General features: G+C 36.0%; 1 protein-coding gene and 1 non-coding gene across 2 annotated transcripts in view; one reads left to right on the top strand and one right to left on the bottom strand.

Annotated features, from left to right (window-relative positions):
• The window catches only part of CEP112 (centrosomal protein 112), a 398,072-nt gene that overhangs the window by 128,268 nt on the left and 246,236 nt on the right, over positions 1-23,568 (top strand). The window lies entirely within an intron of this gene.
• On the bottom strand, positions 12,509-12,611 carry LOC121474331. The gene has a single exon (XR_005983343.1). It is a non-coding gene; the product is annotated as a U6 spliceosomal RNA (small nuclear RNA).

The following is a 23,568-nucleotide window of genomic DNA, read 5'->3' on the forward strand; positions in this document are numbered from 1 at the left end:
TTTTAAACCCTCAGGTTTGTCAACTTAAAATTATACTTTTAAATAACTAGGTTAAAAAGGGAATTATAATTAAAATGTCCAAATATTTAATGAAAGTGTTCCCCATCAAATATTAGGAAGTATCTCTAATCTGGTGTCTAGATTGAAGTGACCTCAAGAAGCTAGGTAAAGACAAGAGTCAATATGAAGATAACAGAAGAAATAAAGGTAAGAGCAGAAATCTGTGAAATTGGAAACAATGCAGAGAATCACTGAAACCACTTTGAAAAGAAATTAGATCTCTATTGGACAGATTAAAAAAGAGAGAAAACTAAAGGAAAAAATTAAACAACATTAACCAATTACCTCAAAGCGACAACATCACTCTATGCAGAGAATGTTGTTTTGGGCTCATTCTTATTTTTGTTACCTGGACCTTGTAGGCATTTTCACTTGTGCCCCTCTCCACAGTTTTAGTTGTTTTGCTTTCTTGTTTAGTTGTTTTGTTTTGTTTAAACTTAAGTTGAAATTCACATAATATAAAATTAACAATTTTAAAGTGAACATTTGAGTGACTTTCAGTACATTCACAATGTTGTACAACGAGCATCTGTATCTGATTTGCATCACTCCCAAATAAAACTCTGTGCTCATTAAACAACTTAGTCCCCAATCTCTACCCCTTCCCAGATCCAGATCCTCACAACCACCAATCTGCTTTCTGCCTCTGGAGTTCACCTATTATGAATATTTCATATGAATAGAATAATACAACATGTAATCTTTGTGTCTGGCTTCTTTGACTTACATATTTTCCAAGTTCTTCCATGTTGCAGTGTGTATCATTACTTCATTGTTTTTCATGGTTGGATAATATTTCGTTGTGTGTATACACAATACTTTTTTATTAATCCATTCTACTGTTGATGGACATTTGGATTTCTATCTTTAGGCTATCGTGAATAGTGCTACAATGAACATTCATACACAAGTATTTGTATAAGTACCTGTGTTCAATTCTTTGGGTGTATACCTAGGAGTGGAGTTACTGGGAAAGCTATTTGTTTTTGAACTTGGCTTTTGTTTTCAGGTCTTCAAAATGATACTCTTGTCATATTTCCTTGCCAGCCTAGTTTTAGCTGCTACTATAGTCTACAAAAATCCTCACTCAGGATTATGTAAAGAGCTTCTACGTATTTGGTAAGAATATTCTTTTCTAGTGGACTAGTCTATTCCAGAATCCAAACCATTGATTAAAGTATTTCTGAAAACCGTAGAATTAAAACAAGGAGAGCTGGATGTTTTTAAGTCATATTTATATCAAATTAGAGTGAGCAATTAAGTTGGATGGGTTGACCTTCCCTACTGTGGGATATTTTTACCTGTATCTCCTTTGTTAGGCTTTGTAAGCAAAATTTTCCTCTCCTAATCGTTGCTAAAACTACTCTGACAGATTTTTACCCTCCATATCTGTCCATGTATAATCATCATCATAAAAAATAGTAAATTAGGAACTTCCCCACCTTATGCCGAGAGTCACAATAGAATTGTTAGGTTTTTACACCTGTTGGCCACTGGGAAGTTCGTGAATGTTGTCTCCCTTTGCTATAGCTTAGTATTTTATTTTATTTTTGCAAATCAGAAAAATAGTGTCAACACTAGTGATAAGAAATCACGTCTTACAAAGAAAGCATAATTGAGACAAGATAGAGATCATCACCCTTGTTGAAAGCAATGTTTCTTTAAGCTCAATTAATTTCACATTGGACTCAAGCCTGTGTGTTAAAAGTATAAAGGAAGAAAGCAAAAATAAATAACACATGTGAAATACTGGAAAACATTTTTAATGATGGTAACTTCTCACAGTTATTGTTGGCTGTTAGCTATCAGATACTTTGATTTCTTCACGGAGACTTAGAAAATAAGTTTTCATCAGTAATAAATTAATGTAAACTCTCAATCTGGTGTTAATTTTGATAGTAGATCTCTTTCTGATGGTATCCCCATAGTATATTCTGAATATGTCAGCTTACATACCTGATGCGTTTATTCTTGTATATGGTAGAAGTCATCCAAGAAGTTGGAAGAGTATGAACCCAATATGGAGGGATGGAGAGTGCAAGAGGGCATGTGAAGGAACCAGAGAAAATGAGCCCAGTGGGAACAGAAATAGAAGAGACCGATGGTCCAGACTGAGAAGGACCCTAAATCCTCCCAAACTGGAGGCAGAAGGATGTAATTCCTCTCATAGGGAACAGCAAATGGTTGGAGAATTGGTAGCAGTGTGGCATATGATGAAACTGACTTTGCAGGAAAATTTAACTTTCCTGAATATCTCTGCAATAAACTACGTTTTGAAGAACAGAAAAGGGACTGGTGGAGAAGAGATAATTTCCCTGCTAAAAAGGAGTAAATTTTTCTAGAAATGAATGAGGTAATGTGTTAAAGTCCAAGTATGGGGTTAGGAGTAAAGCAAACAGACCTGGTTTTCTGGAAGAGAGATTTTTGTCAGACTATAATAAACAATAAATAAGCAAATGTCAAACATTTCCAACCTTAAGAAAAACATGCTTTTATTTCCGTTCTATGTTTCATTTTTTCCCCCTAACTCATAGTCCCTGAAGTCTGAGATCATGAAATTTAACAAGGGAATTTAAAAATTGATGACTTTGTTAAAATTTGGATCTTCTAGTTTTTTATTATTTGATATAATATTTATTCATCTTAGGTGTGGAATACACAAATGTCAAGGAACTTTGAAGAAACTTTCAGTAATTTGAACCATATATCTCTATTCTTAGTGAACAATGAAAACATCCCGAAGGAGGTTTGATGTGGAGTAAAGTAGGTCTGGAAATGGTCTATATTGAAAGACCTAATAGTCTTTTGATGTCTGATTCTTTGATTTTGCTTTTGCTTTTTAAAGGGGTGCTATGTGATTATAATGAGAAACATTTCAAGTTCTTCACTTGGGAAGTTAATTGTTCCTTCACTTGCTCTATTATGACTAATCAGTGGTTTTGAATGGTAGCAGTGTTTGAAATTATTACTGGGGAGAGTCACCTTGTTTGGTAGAAAGTTCCAATTCATCATGAAAGTTTATCACACCCATAAACTGTCATCATTCCTTCTGTAGGTTGTGACTATGATGTGAACATACTTTTATAGTATATTTAAGAAATTTCATTTAAATAATTTTCTAAGTAATTAGTGGGAATAGAATAGTGTTTTTCTTTATAACTGGACCATTATATTTGAAGTTGAAAATCATGGATAAATTATTAGAAGACACCATCAAAAATTTATATTCATTTTTGTTAGGTGATTTAAAAAGTATTCAGTTTTGCATTGATGCGGACATTTGAGTCATCTTGAGAAAAGTTACCCTTACATTTGGAAAGTGCCCATAAACTCAACATAATTTTTTTCTTTAAAAATAGCACTCTTAAGTATCAATGGTGTTGGTGGGGGGGACCCATCTGTTCTCTTTTCTGCACTCTGCTTGAGCATCTGAAACCATTTTAGATGGAGAGCAAAGTTTCCCATTTATTGTAAGCATTCCTTAGCCCCAGTGAGCAGGCTGACACAACCCTCCGTCTAAGAAGCATGATGGAAAGGACAGAAATATGTGGTGACCTTGTTTCAGATTGAAAAGAAAGTTTCTATTCTATTACATACTTCTTTTGTAGATATGTCTTTACAGAACTCTGCATTTCTTCTCGTGAGAACTCACTGCTTTAAATCAATGTGCTATGATGGTCAAGAAGCCTCTTACTGACAGAGACATTTGTGACACTATTTCACACAATAGATTTAATTTGTAACGTGAGGCTTTTAGCCTTATTAGATTTTTTCTTCAGGAATTAAGTTTGCAAAACTCATTTTTAAAAGCAGTTTATATATTTAGCTTCTTGAGTTTTACTACAGTCAAAATTCACTTTAACAATGAAATGTGAAGTAAATTTAAGCCTGGCGGGGAGCTGATAAACTAATAAAATATAGCAATACTTTATTTAATGCTTTATGGTTAACAAAATGATTTCAGTATATATTCTCTCAGTTCATCCTCAAAAGATACTTATGTGGTTGTTTGTGATTTTCTACATTTTTAAAAATATTTTTATTTATTTATTTATTTATTTATTTATGAGACACACGGGGGCACAGAGACACAGGCAGAGGGAGAAGCAGGCTCCATGCCGGGAGCCTGCTGCGGCACTCGATCCCCGGACTCCAGGATCACGCCCTGGGCCGAAGGCAAGCGCCAAACCACTGAGCCACCCAGGGATACCTGATTTTCTACATTTTAAAGGGAGAAACTGAGGTTCAAAGAGATTAAGCAATTTAACCAGCATGGTGCAGTTCATACGTGACTGAGCTGGAACTTAATCCTAGGCCTTCTGGTTCCTAATTCAGTGCTCTTTTCCTGATAGAATGTATGTAAAGAGGACTTTTACCTCTTGGGTCACTTAGTAGATCAACTTTTTATTTTTTAAATGACTTGATCCCAGTGATTACTAGATGGCAGCGTATACTAGGTATATTTCATGGTTTGTGCTTCCCTGAAGTCCCAAATGGGTGACTACGCCCTAGCCACAGCTTCTGATAGCCACCCACCATGTTCTTTACATAGGACCCTTCTCCTCTGATAATGTACATTGGGTCTAGAGTGGACACCTACCTGATCCAAAGACAGCAAACTCATTTTACTCGGAGATACAAAGAGCTTAAGGTGATACAGCTAGTAAGTGGAGGTACAAGGATTTGAAATTGTACGTGTTTGACTCCGAAGCCCCTAGGCTTAACCGTTGTGCTACAGTGCACAGCCCCTCCTTCCTGATCTTGGGAATTTGAAACCAGGAAACCTAGAGACTAAATCAGTGCAGAAGCTGGAAACATGGAGAGTTACTAAGATGAGGATTGATTAGGCAGCCACTGTGGGCCGTATGCAAGCTCAAGTTCTGAGTAGTTGTGTTGATTGAGGTTGAGAAGAGAATGGAGCAGATGCACAGGGAGAGCGTGGGAAGCTATAGGAAGTGCAGCCCACATGTACAAAAGCTTTGTCTATTCCAGCTCCATCTCAAGAAAGACTCTTCACTGAGATCTCCCACCTTTACAGTAATAGACAGTAATAGCCATTCTATTTATTTAGGGAGTATGAATTGGAAGTATCTATATTAAGAATTTATTGAAATAGTTATGCCCGTTTTTAACAATAGACCCAATGTGGCCTATATAATGTCATTGCAAACTGTATTTTATTTTTTTAATTTTTAAACTTTTTTTTAAAGATTTTATTTAAATCTTAAATGTCCTGTCAGAATTATCACAAATTGTTACTAACAAAGGCTGACTTAAAATGTGAATGGCATGCTTCTATAGATTTCCTTAGCAATTTTAAGGAAGATTGTTTATGAGAATAAAATTATGATACTGTTTTATTAGGAACAGCTAGGGTCTATTCAGTAGGAATAAATTCTTGACATAAACTTGTAAAAAACCTGAAAAATTTGTAACATTTTTTTTATTTGGAAGAGATTAGAAGCCAGTAAGTAATAACCCCTTTCCCTCTCAAATTTAAAATTAATTTGAAAAAATAGAAGAATCAGATAGATAAGGTTGTGGTTTAGGTGTGTGGCCAACATACAGCTTGGGAATCTTCCCTCATAGAATTAATGTACTCGTCTGGTCACAGCCCAAGCAGCTAGCAAGAGTCTGTGTATAGCAGAGGACATTCCTGGAGAGAGAGGAGGGGGCTAGACAGTGCCTTCATGGTTGTTTCTTCCAAAGCCCACCCTCATTGGCAGGTGTGGGAGAGGGCTGGACCAAAACGGGCAGAGTCCTCTTTTTGTTGGAGGAGCTCAAGTCCTGTTAGATATTTTTGTTGTTGGCATTTAATTTTAGAATCACATCCCCCGTCCTCATTGGTTTTGTTCTTTATTTTTTGAGTAAATGGAACATTAACATGGTTTCAAAAATCAGACCTGGACTAAAAGATATATTCAGAGAAGCAGCGTCCCACCTTCATTCCTGTCCTTTCATCCCCAGCCCCAGCCCTACCCCCTGTAGGTGGGTGGTCTCATTCATTAATCTCTAACAGATTCTTTCTGTATTTGTTTTTGCACAGATGAGCAGATATGTGTATATCTCAGTGGTTTTTTTCTTACACTTTGCTTTTTCCATTTCTTAAAAACTAGAGGTCATTCATATATCAGCATAGTATGCTAATGTGTGGATGAATCACAGTTTATGCAACAGCTGTCCTATCTATGGGCATACAGGTTGGTTCCAATATTTGCTATTATAGCTGATGCTGTAACGAATAACCTAGTAGTCATGCATTTTTGTATTGTCTGGTCAAAATATAAACATATATGTAGTTTTGTTACATATTGCCAAATTCATACACACACACACACACACTGGTTGAATTTCTACTCGCTGCATATTAGAAGGATTTTTGACCCACAGCCTCCCAAATGGAATGTGTTACATTTTTAAAATTTCTGTCTGATAGGAGATAAGTAATAAAGAGTATCTTAATATAGTTTAAACTTGCAGTTCTCTTTTAATAAGTGAGATGACATATTTTAATATATTTCAGAGGTATTTTAATAGCTTTTTTGAGTTATAGTTAAAATATAATATATTTCACATATTTAAAATATACCATTTCACATTCTGACATATTTATATATATACACGTGAAACTACCAATACACAAAAATATGCCTATATGAATATATAGTTATTCCCAAGAGATCCTTATGCTCTAATGAAATCTTTCCTGCCCACCTTTCTTCAACTTCTCCTTATGCAGACAGGCACTAATTTCCTTTGTGTCACTCTAGTTTAATTACTAGAATTTTAAAGAATTTTAAATAAATGGAAGCATATGCTATGTGCACTTTTTGGTCTCACTTCTTTCTCTTGGCATAATAATTTTGAGATTCATCCATGTTTTACTGAATATCAATAGTTCAATCCTTTTTATTTTTGAGTTACATTCCATTGTATGGATATACCATAATTTGTTGACCCATATGCCTGTTGGTGAACAGTTGGGCTGTTTTCAGTTTGGGGCCCTTATGCATAAAAGCTTCTATGAGCATTAGTCTTTGTACATTTTCTTTTTGTTCTCCTGAGTAAAATCCTGAAAGTCAAATGTCTGGATCACATAGGAAGTGTATGTTTAAGTCTTTAAAAAACTGCCAGACTCTCGTCCAGAGTGGTTGTACTATATTATATTCCCTCCAGCAGTGTGTGAGAGTTCTGTTTCCTCCCCATGCTTGCCAACACTTGATATGGTCAGTGTTGTTATTTTCACAATTCCAACAGGCTTGTCCAAGTACTTCACTGTGGTTTTAATTTGCATTTCCCTAGTGACTAATGTTGAAAAACTTTTCATGTCCTTTTTTTGCCATGAATGTATCTACTTTGGCAACTGTTTGTTCAAATCTTTAGCTTCATTTTTTTTTTTTTAACGGGGTTAGTTTTCTCATTATTTAGTCTTGAAAATTCTTTGTATATATTGGATACAAATCCTTTAAGAGGTAGATGATTTGCCAATGTATTTCTCCCAGTGTGTGGCTTTCCTTGTCTTTCTTTTAATGGTTTATTTTAAGGAACTGGTGTTTTTAATTTTGATGAAGTCCAGTGTATTTGTTAGTTCTTTCACAGATTGTGCTGTTGGGTTCACAACTAAGAAATCCTTTCCTAATCTCAGATCACAGAACTTTTCTTCTGGAAGTTTATAGTTCCAGGTTTTACATTTAGGATTGTGATCTATTTTTTAAGTTAATTTTGTTTGGGCTGGGAAGTATGGATTAAACATTTTTCTCTTTCTTTCGTAAGACTGCCTTCTTATCCTTGTAATATGTGTAGAATCTATAGTGACGGAATCTCTCTCATTTGTAATGTTGTTAATTTGTATTGTCTCTCTTTCCCAGTCAGTCTGGCTGGAAGATTATCAATTTTATTGGTCATTTTGGGATTAGGTAATCTAGTAGTTATTAAACATATTATTAGATTATCTAATACTGAATTGTTCTTGCCTTCATGGCATAGCTCCAACTTGTCAGCAATTTAAAGATGTTGCCAAATTGTCTTCTTGCTTGCATTGCTTCCACCAGACATCTACTTTTGTTCTTCTATAACATGTCTTTTTTCTGACTATTTTCAAGATTCTTTTTTCCTTTGTCACTGGTTTTGGGGCAAATTGAATATGATGTGCCTTCTTGTAGTTTTATTCATCTTATGCTTGGAGTTCTTTGAATTTGGGATCTTTAGATTTATAATTTTAATTAAATTTGAAAAGCTTTTGGCCATGATTTCTTCAAATATTTTTCTGTTCCCGTCTCTCTCTTTTTTTTTAAGGACTCTAAATACACATATATTAGGTTGCTGAGAATTGTCACCAGAGCTTTGGTTCTTCTTCTTCTTTTTTTTTTATTCTGTTTTTCTTTTTGTACTTCGTTTTGGTTAGTTTTCCACTACTAAGTCTTCAAGTTCATGAATCTTTTTTTTAGCAGTGACTGTAATCCCATCCATTATATTTTTCATCTTGGACATTGTAGTTTTTCTACAAAGCTACAAAAGTTCTGTCTTTAGAATATCGGTATGACAAGGTACTTTTCAGCTTCATCACAGGCCCTTTTCCTTCTGTTCCCTGTGTTGTCATCCTGGCCTCTGTGCCCTTCCCTGTTTAACCACAGTCTTCCCCTCTTGCAGCTTCTCCATTTGTTATCCTTTGTGCTAGAATAATACCCTTTACCCTGCAGTTTCATTTATGGAGTCCTCACCCTTCAGTTAACTTCTTTTTTGTCATTTAAAAAAATGTTATTTTCTATTGAAGTATAATTGACATATAAATTCAATTAACTTTAACATTACTTCCTTTCATCCTAATTCCTAATGAAGGTTTTTCACCCTGTTACACAAACCCTAAATACTCCATATTTCTTTTTTGGTCATTGAATTGAATCCTCATTGTTCTCATTTGTATTAATTCAATGTCTTTTTTTTTCTTTGCTAGACTGAAAGCTCCCTTAGCACGGGAACTGGGTGTAATTCATTCAGTGATGTTTTCTTAACATCTAGTGAGGTGCCTGGCACATAATGGGTGCTTAACATATTAATGGTAATGAATTAATGAATGCCACATGGTAGCAGATTAACAGTGACTACACTTATTGCTGAGCACATATAAGATAATCACTGGGGCCTTTGGAAAAATGTAGTATGAGGTAGGGAGAAATGGTCAGTGAAACATGGGTATTTATGTTTATAAATAAAGATTGGTTTCTCCAGCTACCACACTTTTATGCACTTATTAATAGAGCATGTGCTTTTTATATTCAGCAAAAATGGTTGCATATTTTATTATATCTGAAACAAAACGTTATCTTTAGAAATCTCTTACCTCTACTGTATTCATCTTCCTCTTGAAATAAGTAAGAATCTTCTGATGGAGATTCCTCTTTTCATGGAAAGTGTGATGGTAAGGAGGAAAATAAAAGATATTTTACAAATATCAAATACAAATATGTATTTTACAAATACGTACACATTTTAATATATATAGTTAACATATATGTATATATGTTAGTTACACCTCTTATACATTCTTAGTGATGATCTTACCAAACAAATGACCTGCCCTTTGTGAAAACTTTTCTATTTTACCTTAGGCACAGTGAATTCCCCTGGACCTTGTTTGCTCGTATTATTATGTTCATATTGTGTAGCTTTTATTTATTTTTTTTAAAGATTTTTATTTATTTATTCATGAAAGACACAGAGAGAGAGAAGCAGAGACACAGCAGAGGGAGAAGCAGGCTCCTTGCAGGGAGCTGGACATGGGACTTGATCCCGAGACTCCAGGATCATGCCCTGGGCTGAAGGCAGGCGCCAAACTGCTGAGCCACCCAGGGATCACCTGTGTAGCTTTTAACATAATGAAAATAGTATAGAGTCTTCTTTTCTGTATTGGATGCAACTTTGGACTTTGAAGTCAGATGGGCTGCTTTAATTTCTCATTCTGTCATTGACTGTGAACACTTGGACAAATCATTTAACTCCTTGTTTTCATTTGTGAAAAATAGTAAAAGATAACTTTCTTATCAGTATAAAAATGAAATGAAATAATAAATGAATTGCTCTAAACCAATGAGGATAATGAACACTCAAAAAATGTTCACCCTGTTTTATCATTTGTGAAGACATTAAAAATGATGGTTACACCATGAATGTTATAATTTGTAGCAGCTTCATCCACTGGAAGTACTGAAAAGTGTCTATTATGACTTTAAAATTATTTCACATTATTTAAAAATCATTTCTTATAAGCAGAAAAACTTTTCTCAATGATAAATATTACATTTATGTTTGGTAAATAAACAGAAAATTTGCCTACTTAAAATTTGATTTACTTGTGCATAGTGATGAATGTAAGTGAGAATATTTTCCAGCTACTTTGAAATATTGAACTGCCCAGGGACAAGGCATGGATAATGTTTTGAAGGAAATAAATATTTCAACTTCACGTTTCAGTCTTTCTTCTGTATTCCTTTGATCTGGCTTTGGTTTACTTATTATTCTGCTTGAATGGCTTCACATTGCCTTTTTCCTCTCCCTAGTAACAAGAAATGGTTCTGCACCTATTTCAATGTATTTTAGGCTTTGTCATTTTATCAGATGAACGTATCTCTTCTTATTTACTGATACATGACTGCCTGTAAAGTAAACTGTATTGGTTGGTATGTACGGAGCTTTGCATGTATGATGAATAATTTATACATGGAACTTTTAATCAGTACTTTCGTAAATAGAGGAAACATAAAAGGAAACATTAGATTGGGGATTTTTTTGAAGTTTAAAGATTCTGAAGGAATGTTTCTTCACTCTTCACTGTAACTGTCTTATCTTTAAAGATCATTTTCTCAAAGTTTTCTTATTTTATTATGAATATTTCAATTGCTCTTCTATTTGCTGGGGTAGAATTCTTTTCACTTATTTATAGGCCTATATTGTAGGCAGAAGTTAGTTTAGCACAAAATTATTATGTAAAACTTTAAACTACGTAAACATGTCATCACATTTACCTACATTGCTTTATTTTATACTTTACACAAAAATCTTCTGATCTTCTGAGACTAGTTTTCTTGTACAGACTCTCACTGACTCTTCCCATTTGTCATATTCCCATAGCACTTAGAATTTGTCACATTTTTTTCTTGCATTTTCTTTTTCTCCTTAGATTGTACGTTTTTCTAAGATAGAATCCATTTTTATACTTCTTGGTTTTGTGCAGTATCTGACCAAGTAGGTCTCAAAATTTGCTGCCAGGACCCTTGCCTCAGCTCCTAGAACACAACTGGTTTTCTTAAAATACAGTGTAGGAGGTTGATGCCAGAGTAAGTTCTCTTGAATCATGATTCACATCCAGTGGAGGGCAGCCCAGGTGGCTTAGCGGTTTAGCACCACCTGCAGCCCAGGGTGTGATCCTGGATTCCTGGGATCGAGTCCCACGTCGGGCTCGCTGCATGAAGCCTAATTCTCCCTCTGCCTGTGTCTCTGCCTCTCTCTCTCTCTCTCTGTGTCTCTCATGAATGAATAAATAAAATCTTCTTTAAAAAATAAATAAAAAATAAAAAACAAGGAATTTCTGGACCTCCTAGCTGAAATTCATATGTTTGTAAGATATTTTTGGATAGCTTAAGAAGAGTCCTCCTTCTTATTCATAGGTAATATGCTTCAAAACCAATCATCGTGGTCAAGACTGGAGGCTGGCTCTAGGAGCATAGCCTACTGGGGAAGCCTAAGTTATTGACAGTACAATGTCCTTGTCAGAAAAGTTTCATAGTACTTTATACTGTTATCATACCCTTTTTGAGTATTTCCCCTAATATTAAGAGAAAAATCTCTAGCTGGTTTAGTACTGGAGCATCATAGTTTCATAGCCTTATTGCATATTTGCCCATAGATATATCCATGCTGTCATATTTGAGCCAGGATTGTGGTTCTCTGTTCTACTTTGAGTATTGCTGTATGTAAGCCCACTTGCCACTGAGTGGTTTCTAAAAAGGTTGTTCTGATTCACCATAAAAGGATGGAGATTCCTACAGTAGAGATATGTTTCCTACAGATCCATCTCTTCCATTGAATGGAGTAGTGTGAAAACTCTCTGAACCCTCACCTTCTGTTTTTCAAGACCCTGTGTTTAAACCTCTGTTAAAATATTTGGTATTTAAATATTTTTTTTTCCTTTACCTTATGGCATCTTCTTAGAAAGACCGGTTTCTCATGTGGCTATAGGTCTTTAACCAAGTTTTGATGAATGAGTTAATAAAAGATTGAATGACTCTGTTGTAAACTCAAAATAATATATTCTTTAAGGAAGAAGAATGGAAAAGTCTTCTCAGATTTGCTATGGACATTTTAAACATAATTTTGTTATCCTTAGAAATACATTTATACTCTGTTTTTAGGCCTCAGTGATTATGATTATCTTATATGTGTCCTATTCTATGACTCAGGAAAGCACTTTGTGTGTTTTGCATGTCATCCTTGCACAGCAGCCATCCTAATCTCTGTATCATCCCAATTTTAGTATATGTGTAGCCAAAGCAAGCTCTGTCCTTCTGTTTTTGACTAATTTTTAGAAAGATTTTATTTATTCATGAGAGACAGATTGAGAGAGAGAGGGAGAGAGAGAGAGGCAGAGACACAGGCAGAGGGAGAAGCAGGCTCCATGCAGGGAGCCCAATGTGGGGCTTGATCCCAGGACCCCGGGATCATGCTCTGAGCCAAAGGAAGACGCTCAACCACCGAGCCACCCAGGCATCCCTGGCTATTTTTTTTTTTAAAGATTTTATTTTATTTTATGTAATCTCTACACCCAATATGGGGCTCAAACCCATGACACTGAGATCAAGAGTCACATGCTCTACTGACAGAACCAGCCAAGCACCCCTGTCCTTGTGTATTTTGAATTGGACTAGCACCATGCACACCCATACTAGGTTTCAAAATTGTGATATGTATCTTTGATATCAAGAGCACATGAATGTTTGGCAGCTTCATTTCCGTATAGAGCCTTAAAACGATTCTATAAAAGTACCTTAGCTGTGAATTGGCTTTCTCCTTCAGTCTTTCATAATCCCTGGGGTGCCTTGAAGTTTTCAACAGCACCTCATTCCTCATTATCCATTGCACACTACTTTTCTATGCCAGCTTCTAGTCTTATGAACTTACTTTAAAAAAAACTAAAACTTTCTTTGGTCACTTCTTCCTTTTGCAAGTCTTAGTAGTTGTTTGTTGATCTCCAGAAATTTTAGTTCCTAACCATACTGATTCCCTGCACTTAACCACACTTAGAGTTTGCGTATTTGGGGAGATGCGTCTTGGTCAAGGGAAATACCTAGAACTAACTGAATAGTCTTTGGACAGTTTTACCCTGAGTCCTATCTCATCCAAGTTTACCACTATTGAATGTAAATATGACCTTTGGGTAGAAATAATTTGGCTCTTAGTTTTTTTTTTTTTAACCTGGTGATATTATCTAGAAGGAGTCAGTTAACAGAGCAAACATGAAAACTTTAAACATTCAAAGGCTATAACAAAATTTAACCTATGGATTCTTTGCCTGATTTAACTTTTAAATTTGTTTAATTCTCAACTTATTGTTAAATTTGTTGAATTCTCAACTTATTTTTTTTGTCCATACAGCATTGTTAAGGCAATTACAAATATTATATATTAAGTACTTCAGAGAGCCCTTTATATGTTCTAAGTTTTGAAAATACAGTATTTTTGTTAGTTATCATTTCCTGTCACTGCCATGTAATAGAGTGTCTTAACACAGTTCAAATTTATTATTTTATGGTACGGGAGATCAGAAGTCAAAATAAAACTTAGGGCCCAAGATCAAGATTTGTTAGGACTGGTTTTTGCTGGGAGGTTTTAGGAAAGAATCTGTTCCTTGCTTTTTCCGTTTTCTGGAGGCTGTCTTCGTTGCTTGGTTTGTGACCTTGAATCACATTGTTTTTGTCATTGATTACTCTCTCATATTGCCTTGTCTCTCCATTGACCTTCTTCCTTCTCTCTTTTAAGGACCTTATGGTTCCATTTGAGGCCTAGCAAGATAATCCAGAATAATTGCTCCATCTCAAATCTTTTTAACTTAATCACATCTCCAAAGTGCCTTTTGCTATATAAGGTAGCATATCCACAGGTTCTAGAGATTAGGATATGAATATCTCTGGGGAGCCATGGTTCAGCCTACCACATCAGTACTGTTTCAGACTAAATCACCTGATCCACTTTGTTGGATATTAGAATTGGTATCACTGATAGGAGAAATGACTCTGTCTCCTTCTGAAGATATATCATCATTTCCCATACATATCTCTTAGAGTGGATTAATGAAGGTAAGCTCAAGGAGGCTAGTTTACCCAAGCATAATAAGATGTGGATGCATCTTATCAAGGCATAACGGTGTGATGTTTCCTCCTAAATTGGCTCTTCCCCCCCAGCTTTATTAAGATATAATTGACATATATGACATGAAATTTAAGGTATACAATGTAATGATTTGTTATATGTATATTCTGCAGAACAATTACCACAATAAGGTTGGTTAACACGTGTATCCCCTCATATAGTTAAAAATTTTTTGTGGTGACAATTGTTTAAGATTCACTCTCTGAGCAATTTTCAAACATACATACAGTTCAGTATTGTTAACTTTACTGTACATCACATTACCAGAACCTATTTATCTTGTAATGGAAGTTTGTACTCTTTGAACACTTTCACCCATTTTTTTCCACTCCGCCAACACCTCCACTGGCAATCACCAATCTACTCTCTGTCTCTGAGTTTGGTATTTTTAGACTACAGAAATAGTGAGATCATGCAGTAATTGTCTTTTTCCTGCCTGACTTTTCACTTAGCATAGTGCTCTCAAGGTCCACCCATGGTTTTGCAACTGGCAGCATTTCCTTCTTCTTTATTGCTGAATAATATTGCACTATGTGTGTGTATCCTGTTTTCTTTATCCATTCATTTGTTGATGGACACTGAGGTTGTTTTCATGTTTTGGCTATTGTGAACAGCAGCACCACAATGAACATGGAGGTGCAGATATCTCTTCAAGATAGTGATTTTATGGGAAGCCTGGGTGGCTAAGTGGTTGAGCATCTGCCTTTGACTTGGGTCGTGATCCTGGGTTCCCGGGGTTGAGTTCCTCACTGGGGTTCCTGCAGGAGAATTGAGGACCACTCAACAGTGTGTTTGAAGTAAAGACTTGTGTTCCAGAGATGAGCAGAAGTTCAAGCTAGAGCTAAGTATTGAAGCCCCCAAAACAGAAAAAAGACTGTACCTTATCAACCCATGTGTAGTGGGCTGATTTGTGGCCTCCAAAAAGATATGTCCATATCCTAATCCTCAGAACTTGTAAATGTTCTTATTTGAAAAGAGGACCTCTGCAGCTATAACTGAGTTAAAGATCTTGAGATGAGATTGTCTAGGTGGGTCCTAAAACCAATCTTGAGCATCTTTATAAGAGAGACACTGTGGAGAAGGGACACAGAAAAGGTCATGTGAAGATGGATCAGAGAGAGATATAGTCACAAGCCAAGGATGCCAACAGTCTCCAGAAATTGCAAGTGCCAGGAAATGAATTCTCCCCTAAGAGCCTCCAGAGGGAGTACAGTGCTGCTGACACCTTGATTTTAGACTTTTGGCCTCAGACTGAGAAAAAATAAATTCCTCTTGTTTTAGACTATTGAGTACGTGCTAATTTGTTACAGCAGCTATGGGGAAACTGATAGACCAAGCCACTTTCATATATAGCTCCATGGACTTCATTAATGAATTTCCTCTGTCCTATAGCATGTCTGTAATGGTGATAATCTCAACAATCACCCTTTCATTCTCTGCAACAAGAACTTTTTAGCTACTACCATTCTCTTGTTCAGATATGAACTATTCCTTCACTTGGTATTTTTGGATATCGTTCAGTTTGCCTTTCAGAGTTTGCCTTTTTAAGACTTAATTATTCCCTTTGATATCTGAATTTACTCTCCTCTGCTACCTTTCAAAGGTCATTTGATAAACTAAAGGAACAAACTGTGGTATCAGTCCAACTAGATAATTACAAAATAGTCCCTCCTTGACACTGAAAAATCTATACATGTTAAGTACAATTACCATACAGAGTATATTCTTAATTAATTATGGTTATCAGTTTTCCCCCTTACTGTTTTTTGCTTCCTCTTCAAATTTTTCCATTAGAAATACATACCTAGGGGCCACTGGGTGGCTCAGTTGGTTAAGCATCTGACTTCAGCTCAGGTCACGATCCCATGACCTGATCAGTTGAGCCCCATGTCAGGCTCCCCACTCAGTAGAGAGTCTGCTTGTCCCTCTCCCTCTCCACCTGCCCCTCTCTTCAGTCATGCTCTCTTTCTCAAATAAATAAATAAAATCTTAAAAAAAGAGAAATATATACTTAGTTGGGAAAATACATGCAAAAACTCAAACTACAAAGAGCTACACAAGCATATCATCATGATCATGATCATGATCATCATCAGTTTAGGGTTATCTGAATCTTCTCTCTCCAGGTCAAAAACACCTATGAGGCACATGCTGTAGGAACAAACAAATTCCTGATGGTGGAGCCATTATAGTCATTTATAAGCATTGTATGGCATTGAATTCTCAAAGAAATTGGATGGGAATTGTTTTTTCAGGTTATTCCCAATTACCAATATCCTAAACCTTGTTTGAAAATCAAACACCCAGGGATGCTTTGGTGGCTCAGTGGCTGAGTCTCTGCCTTTGGCTCAGGGCGTGGTCCCAGAGTCCCACATCAGGCTCCCCTCGAGGATCCTGCTTCTCCCTCTGCCTATGTCTCTGCTTCTCTCTCTGTATCTCTAATGAATAAGTAAATAAAATCTTTTTTAAAAAAATCAACACCCAGAAGCCAAATGATACCTAAGGCTTCTTTCATTCCATGGAATTTTATAAAGAACCATACTTTCCGGCCTAGTGGTCCTCAGTCAGGCATGATTTTGCCCTTTGAGGGCATATTGGTGTGTCTATGGACATTTTTGGGATGTCAGAATTGGGGATGGGACATTGTCACTGGGATATAGTGAGTAGAGGCCAGGGATACTGCTAAACATATCATGATGCACAGGACAGGTCTTCCCCATGGTAAAGAATTATCCAAACAGAAATGTCAGTAGTGCTAAGGCTGAGAAATTTGTTAGGTTCCATGGTTTTGCTGATTCTATCTAGATGATATAATATGAATTTATGAAACAAATAATGAATTACTCTATACATGTAGTATCTTCAAGGTATATATATGAATATGAGGAAAACACAGTTGTATCCTCATATCCTCCATTCCTCTAGGCTCAAAGAGATTTCATTATCCTAGAAAAGATAAATATATAAATTAACCCTTGTATAGTACATATAAGATGCTATAATTGTAACCAGACAGGGCAGATGACAGCTGGATTTCTAGACTGGCCACAGGGCACATTCACTTCCCAGGTGACACTGGAAGGGACAAGGTGAAAGTGGAGTAGAGATTGAGAGGGGCCTGGAGACCCTGCACCTGCCTGAAGCTGCTTGCTGTGGTGATGACAGACTTGCGGCTCAATGAACCTGCTGTGCCACATTGCCCAACATCATGAAAGTCAAGAAGAAGATTGAGGTCATCAAGTCTGGAGACCTGGGTGTGGACCTGACCTCCAAGCTGTCCTTGATTAGTGTGGAGGACCTGCCCCTGCGTACAGCTAGTGTCAAGGTGGAAACCATGGAGGACTTGGTGGCCAACGTGAGGGGGATTGGGTGGATTTGAGCCCCTTCCCTGAAACCCAGCAATAAAACTATGACCCTCCTGGAAAAAGAAAAATGCTATAGTGGCAGTATATAAAAAGTGTTGACAAGGCAAGAGAAGTAGCTAGCAATTCTATCCAAAGAATTGGCATTTGAACCCCCTAAGAATGAATAGTAATCTGCCAGTCAAAACAACAAAGAAGGGGGGATTCCAGTTTATATATTATGGCCAAGTAAGCTCCTATCAGACTAATCCTACCACGAATAGAAGCTCTGTACAAAATACAAAGTGCAACTACCTGATGGCCCTGGAGAAAAAATAAAGACAGAGTTAGTGGAAGGGAGTACATACTTAGAAGAAGGAAAGGTGTCTTCTATTTTTATAGCTTTTACTTCTACATTTGGTGCCTGTGGGACATTTGGAATTGGGTAGATACCTGTGATCTTAGTGCTTGAAGAACCAGATGAAAGAATGGGGCAACCACTAGCAAACTAAGATGGAGAGACACCTGGGAAATAAGTGAACAAGCAAGCAGAGGTAGGAAGCCCAGAATTCTTTGTCTAATCTTGGTCCATATTTCTGACTGATCTCTGAAACATGCATGGTTGGAGAAAGACTCTAAGCAGCCCAGGGTAAGACTAAAAGAACTGAACTTATATATGAACTTTTGTCACTTATAGAGGAAACAGAATTTAGAGGGTTTTTTAAAAATTTATTTTAATTTTTTTTGTAGGTAAGCTACATTTACTGATTTAGCAATATGTCTAATGGGATGCCTGGGTGGTTCAGTGGTTGAGCGACTGCCTTCAGCTCAGGGCATGATCCTGGAGTTCTGGGATAGAGTCCCACATTGGGCTCCCTGCGTGGAGCCTGCTTCTCCCTCTGCCTGCACTTCTGCCTCTCTCTCTGTGTGTCTCTCATGAATAAATAAATAAAATCTTTAAAAAATATGTCTAACATATTAAAAAAAATATAGTTGCAAAGCCATAACGATGTCAAGGATTTATGTTTGAATTCAACCAAGTTAACTGCCTGCTAAAAGCAAAAATTAAAATTAACCATTAGTACTGTTTCAGAGGAAAATAACAGAATCCACACTCTCTACAATGTCTCATTTGTAAAGATGATAAGCCAAAATTACTTGACATATGAAGAAATAGGTAACATAACCTATTTATTCTCGAGAAAATAATCATTGGCGACCACCTCAGGATGTATTAGATGCTGGGCTTAGCAGATAAAAAATGTAGGGTAGCTATTATAGTTGCACTCAAGGACATTAAGAAAAATTAGTAATCAGTGAGAAATTGGGAAATCTCAACAGAAAAACAGTGAAAAACACAGCATTTGACATTTAAAATTGGTCTAAATATAATAACAGAATGGAGGACAAGAAGATTCAGTGAACATGAAGATAAATCAATAGGAATCAGCCAATCTGAGGACAAAGAGAAAAATGTACTTTAAAAAAATGAGCTGTAGTGACTTGTAGGATAATCACACTGTATAAATGCTATTTGAGTCAGAAGTAAAGGGCAGAGAGTAATAGAGGCAAAAAATATTTTAATAAGGGAGATTGGGGTGATTCAAGAAGCTAAAATAAAGCAGGGTAAATGCAAACCAGAACAAAACAAAACAAGTAACACTTGTTCCTATCTGTCTTTTGATTACAGCCATACTAGAGGTTGTATGATAATGATAACATTGTGGTTTTGAATTGCATTTTTTGGATTACTAATATTGAATGGCCTTTCATATGCTTATGGGCAACTGTATATCTTCTTTGGAGAAACCTCTATCCAGATTCTTCACTTGTTTTTAAATTATGTTCTTTTTTTTGTTTGTTTGTTAAACTATTATTTGTAAGTGTTGTTTATGTGTTCTTGATACAAGTACCTTTTCAGATAAATGACTGGAAAGTATTTTCTCCTATTTACTTTTGATTCCTTTTCACTTTTGATGATATCCTGGGAGCACATGTTTTTAAAATTTGCTGTTTATCTGTATTTTATTTTCTTGTTTATGCTTCTCGTGTTATATCTAAGAAAGCTTTGCTTAGCTCAAGGTCACCAAAATTTACTCCTGTGTTCTTCTAAGAGCTTCATATTTTTAGTCTTACATTTTGGTCTGTGGTTTATCTTGAGTTACTTTTTGTGTATTGTGTAAAGAAAGAATCCAACTTTATTCTTTTGGGTAAATGGATATCCGGTTGTCCCAGCACCATTTGTTGTACAGACTGTTCTTTTGCCATCAAATTGTCTTGGCACCCTTGCCAAAAGCCCACTGATCATCGATGTAAGGGTTTATTTCTGGAATCTTAATCCTATTCCATTGATTTATATGTCTTTTCTTATGCCAGTAGCACACTGTTTTGATTAATCTAGCTTTGTAATACAAGTTTTGAAATCAGGAAATGTGAGTTCTCCAACTTTGTTCTTCTTTTTCAAGATTGTTTTGCCAATTCTGTGTACCTTGCATTTCCATATGAATTGTAGGGCCCATTTGTCTATTTCTGCAAAATATCATCTGGGATTTTGACAGGGATTGTGTTGATTCTGTAGATCAAATGAGGATTATTGTCATCTTTCCAATATGGAGAGGAATACTAATTTTCAATTTATTGCACATTCTTTCTGACTCTTGAAGTATCAAATGTTTAGATGTTCACAGTGTTTACCATTTTTTTATAAGAATTTAGCAGAGACCCTCAAGTCTTAGCAGTCATGTGAAGAAGAGGCCAAAGTTCCTTAATTTATCATGCATAGTGCAAGGTATTATTTTTAGAACCTTTTAAGTCAATTGTATCTTCAGATTTTTGACTGACTGACTCCAATCACCTCGAGTACCAATCAGAAGCCTTGGACGTTGATGATATAGCTGCTCAGAAGTCTTGTTTTCCAGCCCAGCTGGAAAGGGAATGGAGACTCTTCTAGCTGTTTTTCAGATTTGTTTGAAGTTTTTTTGTTTTGTTTTGTTTTGTTTTTCTTGGAGTTTCCAGTGGAGATGCCATGCTGGCAGCAAATGAAGTATCCTGTAATGTGAAGCCTTATAAATATATGTTGGATCACTGCCATCATTATCAAAAGTGCTGGTACAGAAATGTGCAAAGGGAAGATTTTCAAATTAAGGTTGGCCTGTACATATAAATGTTAGCTTGTAAAGCTCAAGAAATACTAAATTGTAGTCTATTAGTCTCCTACGTTTTATTGCCTTTTTGGAATAATCATGTACTTCAGAACATCCTTTAATCTGAGCTGGCTTGTGGTTGTATAAGAATGCAGCTTCTTTTTTCTTTATGCTTTATATTCTCAGATGAGGAAAATTTACAGCATTTTATAAATAAATCAGAACTAAAAAGCAAATTTTCTTCCCACCTTTTTATCTTCATGGAGGCCCTGCTTTAAGGCATTTGAGTGATGGCAGTTTTACTCGACCCCACAACTAGTTCCACTGGAAAAAATAATCTTCAAAGTCTTTTATTTTTTTTGGTTCTTACAGGACACAATTCGGAATCATGGTAAAAAGAATACTGTTCTTAGTGAGAGGTAGACCTTTCTCTTTTCAGATGCTGAAAGTTTTCACTTCCATTTCATTACTTTGATAGAAATTAAAATGCATCTCTTGTTAAAATGAATATCATCTCTTTAAACTAAGACAGATATTTTATTTATGTTGAGAAGCTTCCTAAATATTAGTGAAGTTCGATATGTTTGTCATGTTGATCTAGACAGAATAGTGATTTACATTGAGTGAGGCCTTTTTTGATATTTAGCTTTACTACTGGCAGGTGTGGTGGGACTGGAGCCTAGTTGGTAGATTTCCTCATTTCCCTATGCTTGCTATTTAATATACAACAATTTTTCTATTTGTAAATAGCAATAGAAATTATCAATTAAAAGTAATGTGCATTACTACATAGGTTTTATTTTAACTATTTTTAATACTATTTGTAATATATACCTGGTTATAGGTAAAGTTTATGACTTTGATTTATGTGGCTGTAAGTTAGTTATGAAAGTAAATGACTAAATTTGAGAATAAGAATAAAATGATACAGAGAAAATATTTTCCCAATTTAATTTAAAGTCCTTACATTAACTAAATGGCTAATGTGAATATTTGGGCAAAAAATGCAAAAGAAACAGAATTTTAGCATTCATAGAACAGAATGGATATTTCAGATACTGGTCATATATTTTATAAGATGTGTTAGCAAAATTTTCTTTTGGCTAAGTAATGGTGCATAATTTTTAAATTATATGATGAATAAGTTTTTAAAGTTTTCAAATAGTGTTTAATGTAGTTTCTTTTGTTTAAGAAGACTGACCAAGCAAAGTAGACCTTTGAAAAATTGTAATTTTTTTTTTAAGATTTTGTTTATTTATTTGAGAGTGAAAGTGAGAGAGAGCACAGGCAGGGGAGCAGTGGAGGGAAAGGGAGAAGCAGGTTTCTCACTAAGCAGGGAGCCTGATGCATGGCTCAATCTCAGGACCCTGGGATCATGACCTGAGCTGAAGGCAGACGCTTAACCAACTGAGCCACCTAGGCACCCCGAAAAATTATAATCCTGATATAAAAATGGTCTTTTCAAGTACTTTTTAGAGGCCCTAAAAAATGAAAGAGTAACATAGAATGAATTAGTCACTGTAGTCCCGGGATAGCATGGAGGTAGCTCTTATGCCTCCTAACCTTAATCCCTTACCTTATTCACCAACCACAGTAGACTTTTCCTCTGAGCCTGGTCTCAAAAGCCTTTCAACAGAGAGTTCTTGGCATCCCCATTCAGTCATTTGGGTCCATCACACCAGAAAAAATGTCCATTAAACATTTGTGACAAAATCTTTATGGCAAATATCCATCACATTTGCCAACCTAGGTCTAGGACATGGTACCCAGTATATACCTTATATGACTTTATGTTCTCATTTGTTGTTTTAGTATTCAGATATTTGAATATTTAAACAAAATATTCAATGTTTGTATCAGGGAAACCCTAGTCAAGCCTTCCTGCTTCTTGGGCAAACTAATACAAGAGAATGAAAATGCACCAGACCAAATTAAAATTCCCCATTGCTGGGATGCCTGGGTGGCTCAATGGTTGAGTGTTTGCCTTTGGCTCTGGGCGTGATCCCAGGTCTGGTGATCGAGTCCCACCTCAGGCTCCCTGCAAGGAACCTGCTTCCCTCTCTGCCTGTGTGCCTGCCTCTCTCTCTCATGAATAAATAAATAAATAAATCTTTAAAAAATAAAATAAAATAAAATAAAATTCCCCATTGCCATCAGAGTGCTCAGTCTTTTGTGTGGTGATGTCTCTTGAATCAGTCTCATTATAACATCCAGTTATTAATCACCATCGTCTACTAGCTAATATTATTAACATTATAGGCAAAGAAACAAAACATTAAGGCCTTAGAATTTGGCATCCAGTTAACATTAAAGATATTTTAACAACATGGAAGAAAAATGGAGAACAGTAAGATGCCCAGTTTCCTGTTGTGAATATTCAACTAAACTAAACCACTTAAAGAAAAGCTTTTTTAAAAGAGTTCCAGAAGCCTGCACCACATTGTTGTAAAATGCAGCAACCAGGAGCTACATCTGGTATGCAGCATGACCTAGAATGGCTTCGCTCTTGTGGAGGGCCTCACACATCCTTGGGGCAGAGTGTGAGACCCTTAGGTCATTAAAGTGGTGGCTCCACCTGTGAAACACACATGTAGAAATGGGAT

The sequence above is a fragment of the Vulpes lagopus genome, chromosome 12 (assembly GCF_018345385.1).
Source record: "Vulpes lagopus strain Blue_001 chromosome 12, ASM1834538v1, whole genome shotgun sequence".
Classification (NCBI taxonomy): domain Eukaryota; kingdom Metazoa; phylum Chordata; class Mammalia; order Carnivora; family Canidae; genus Vulpes; species Vulpes lagopus.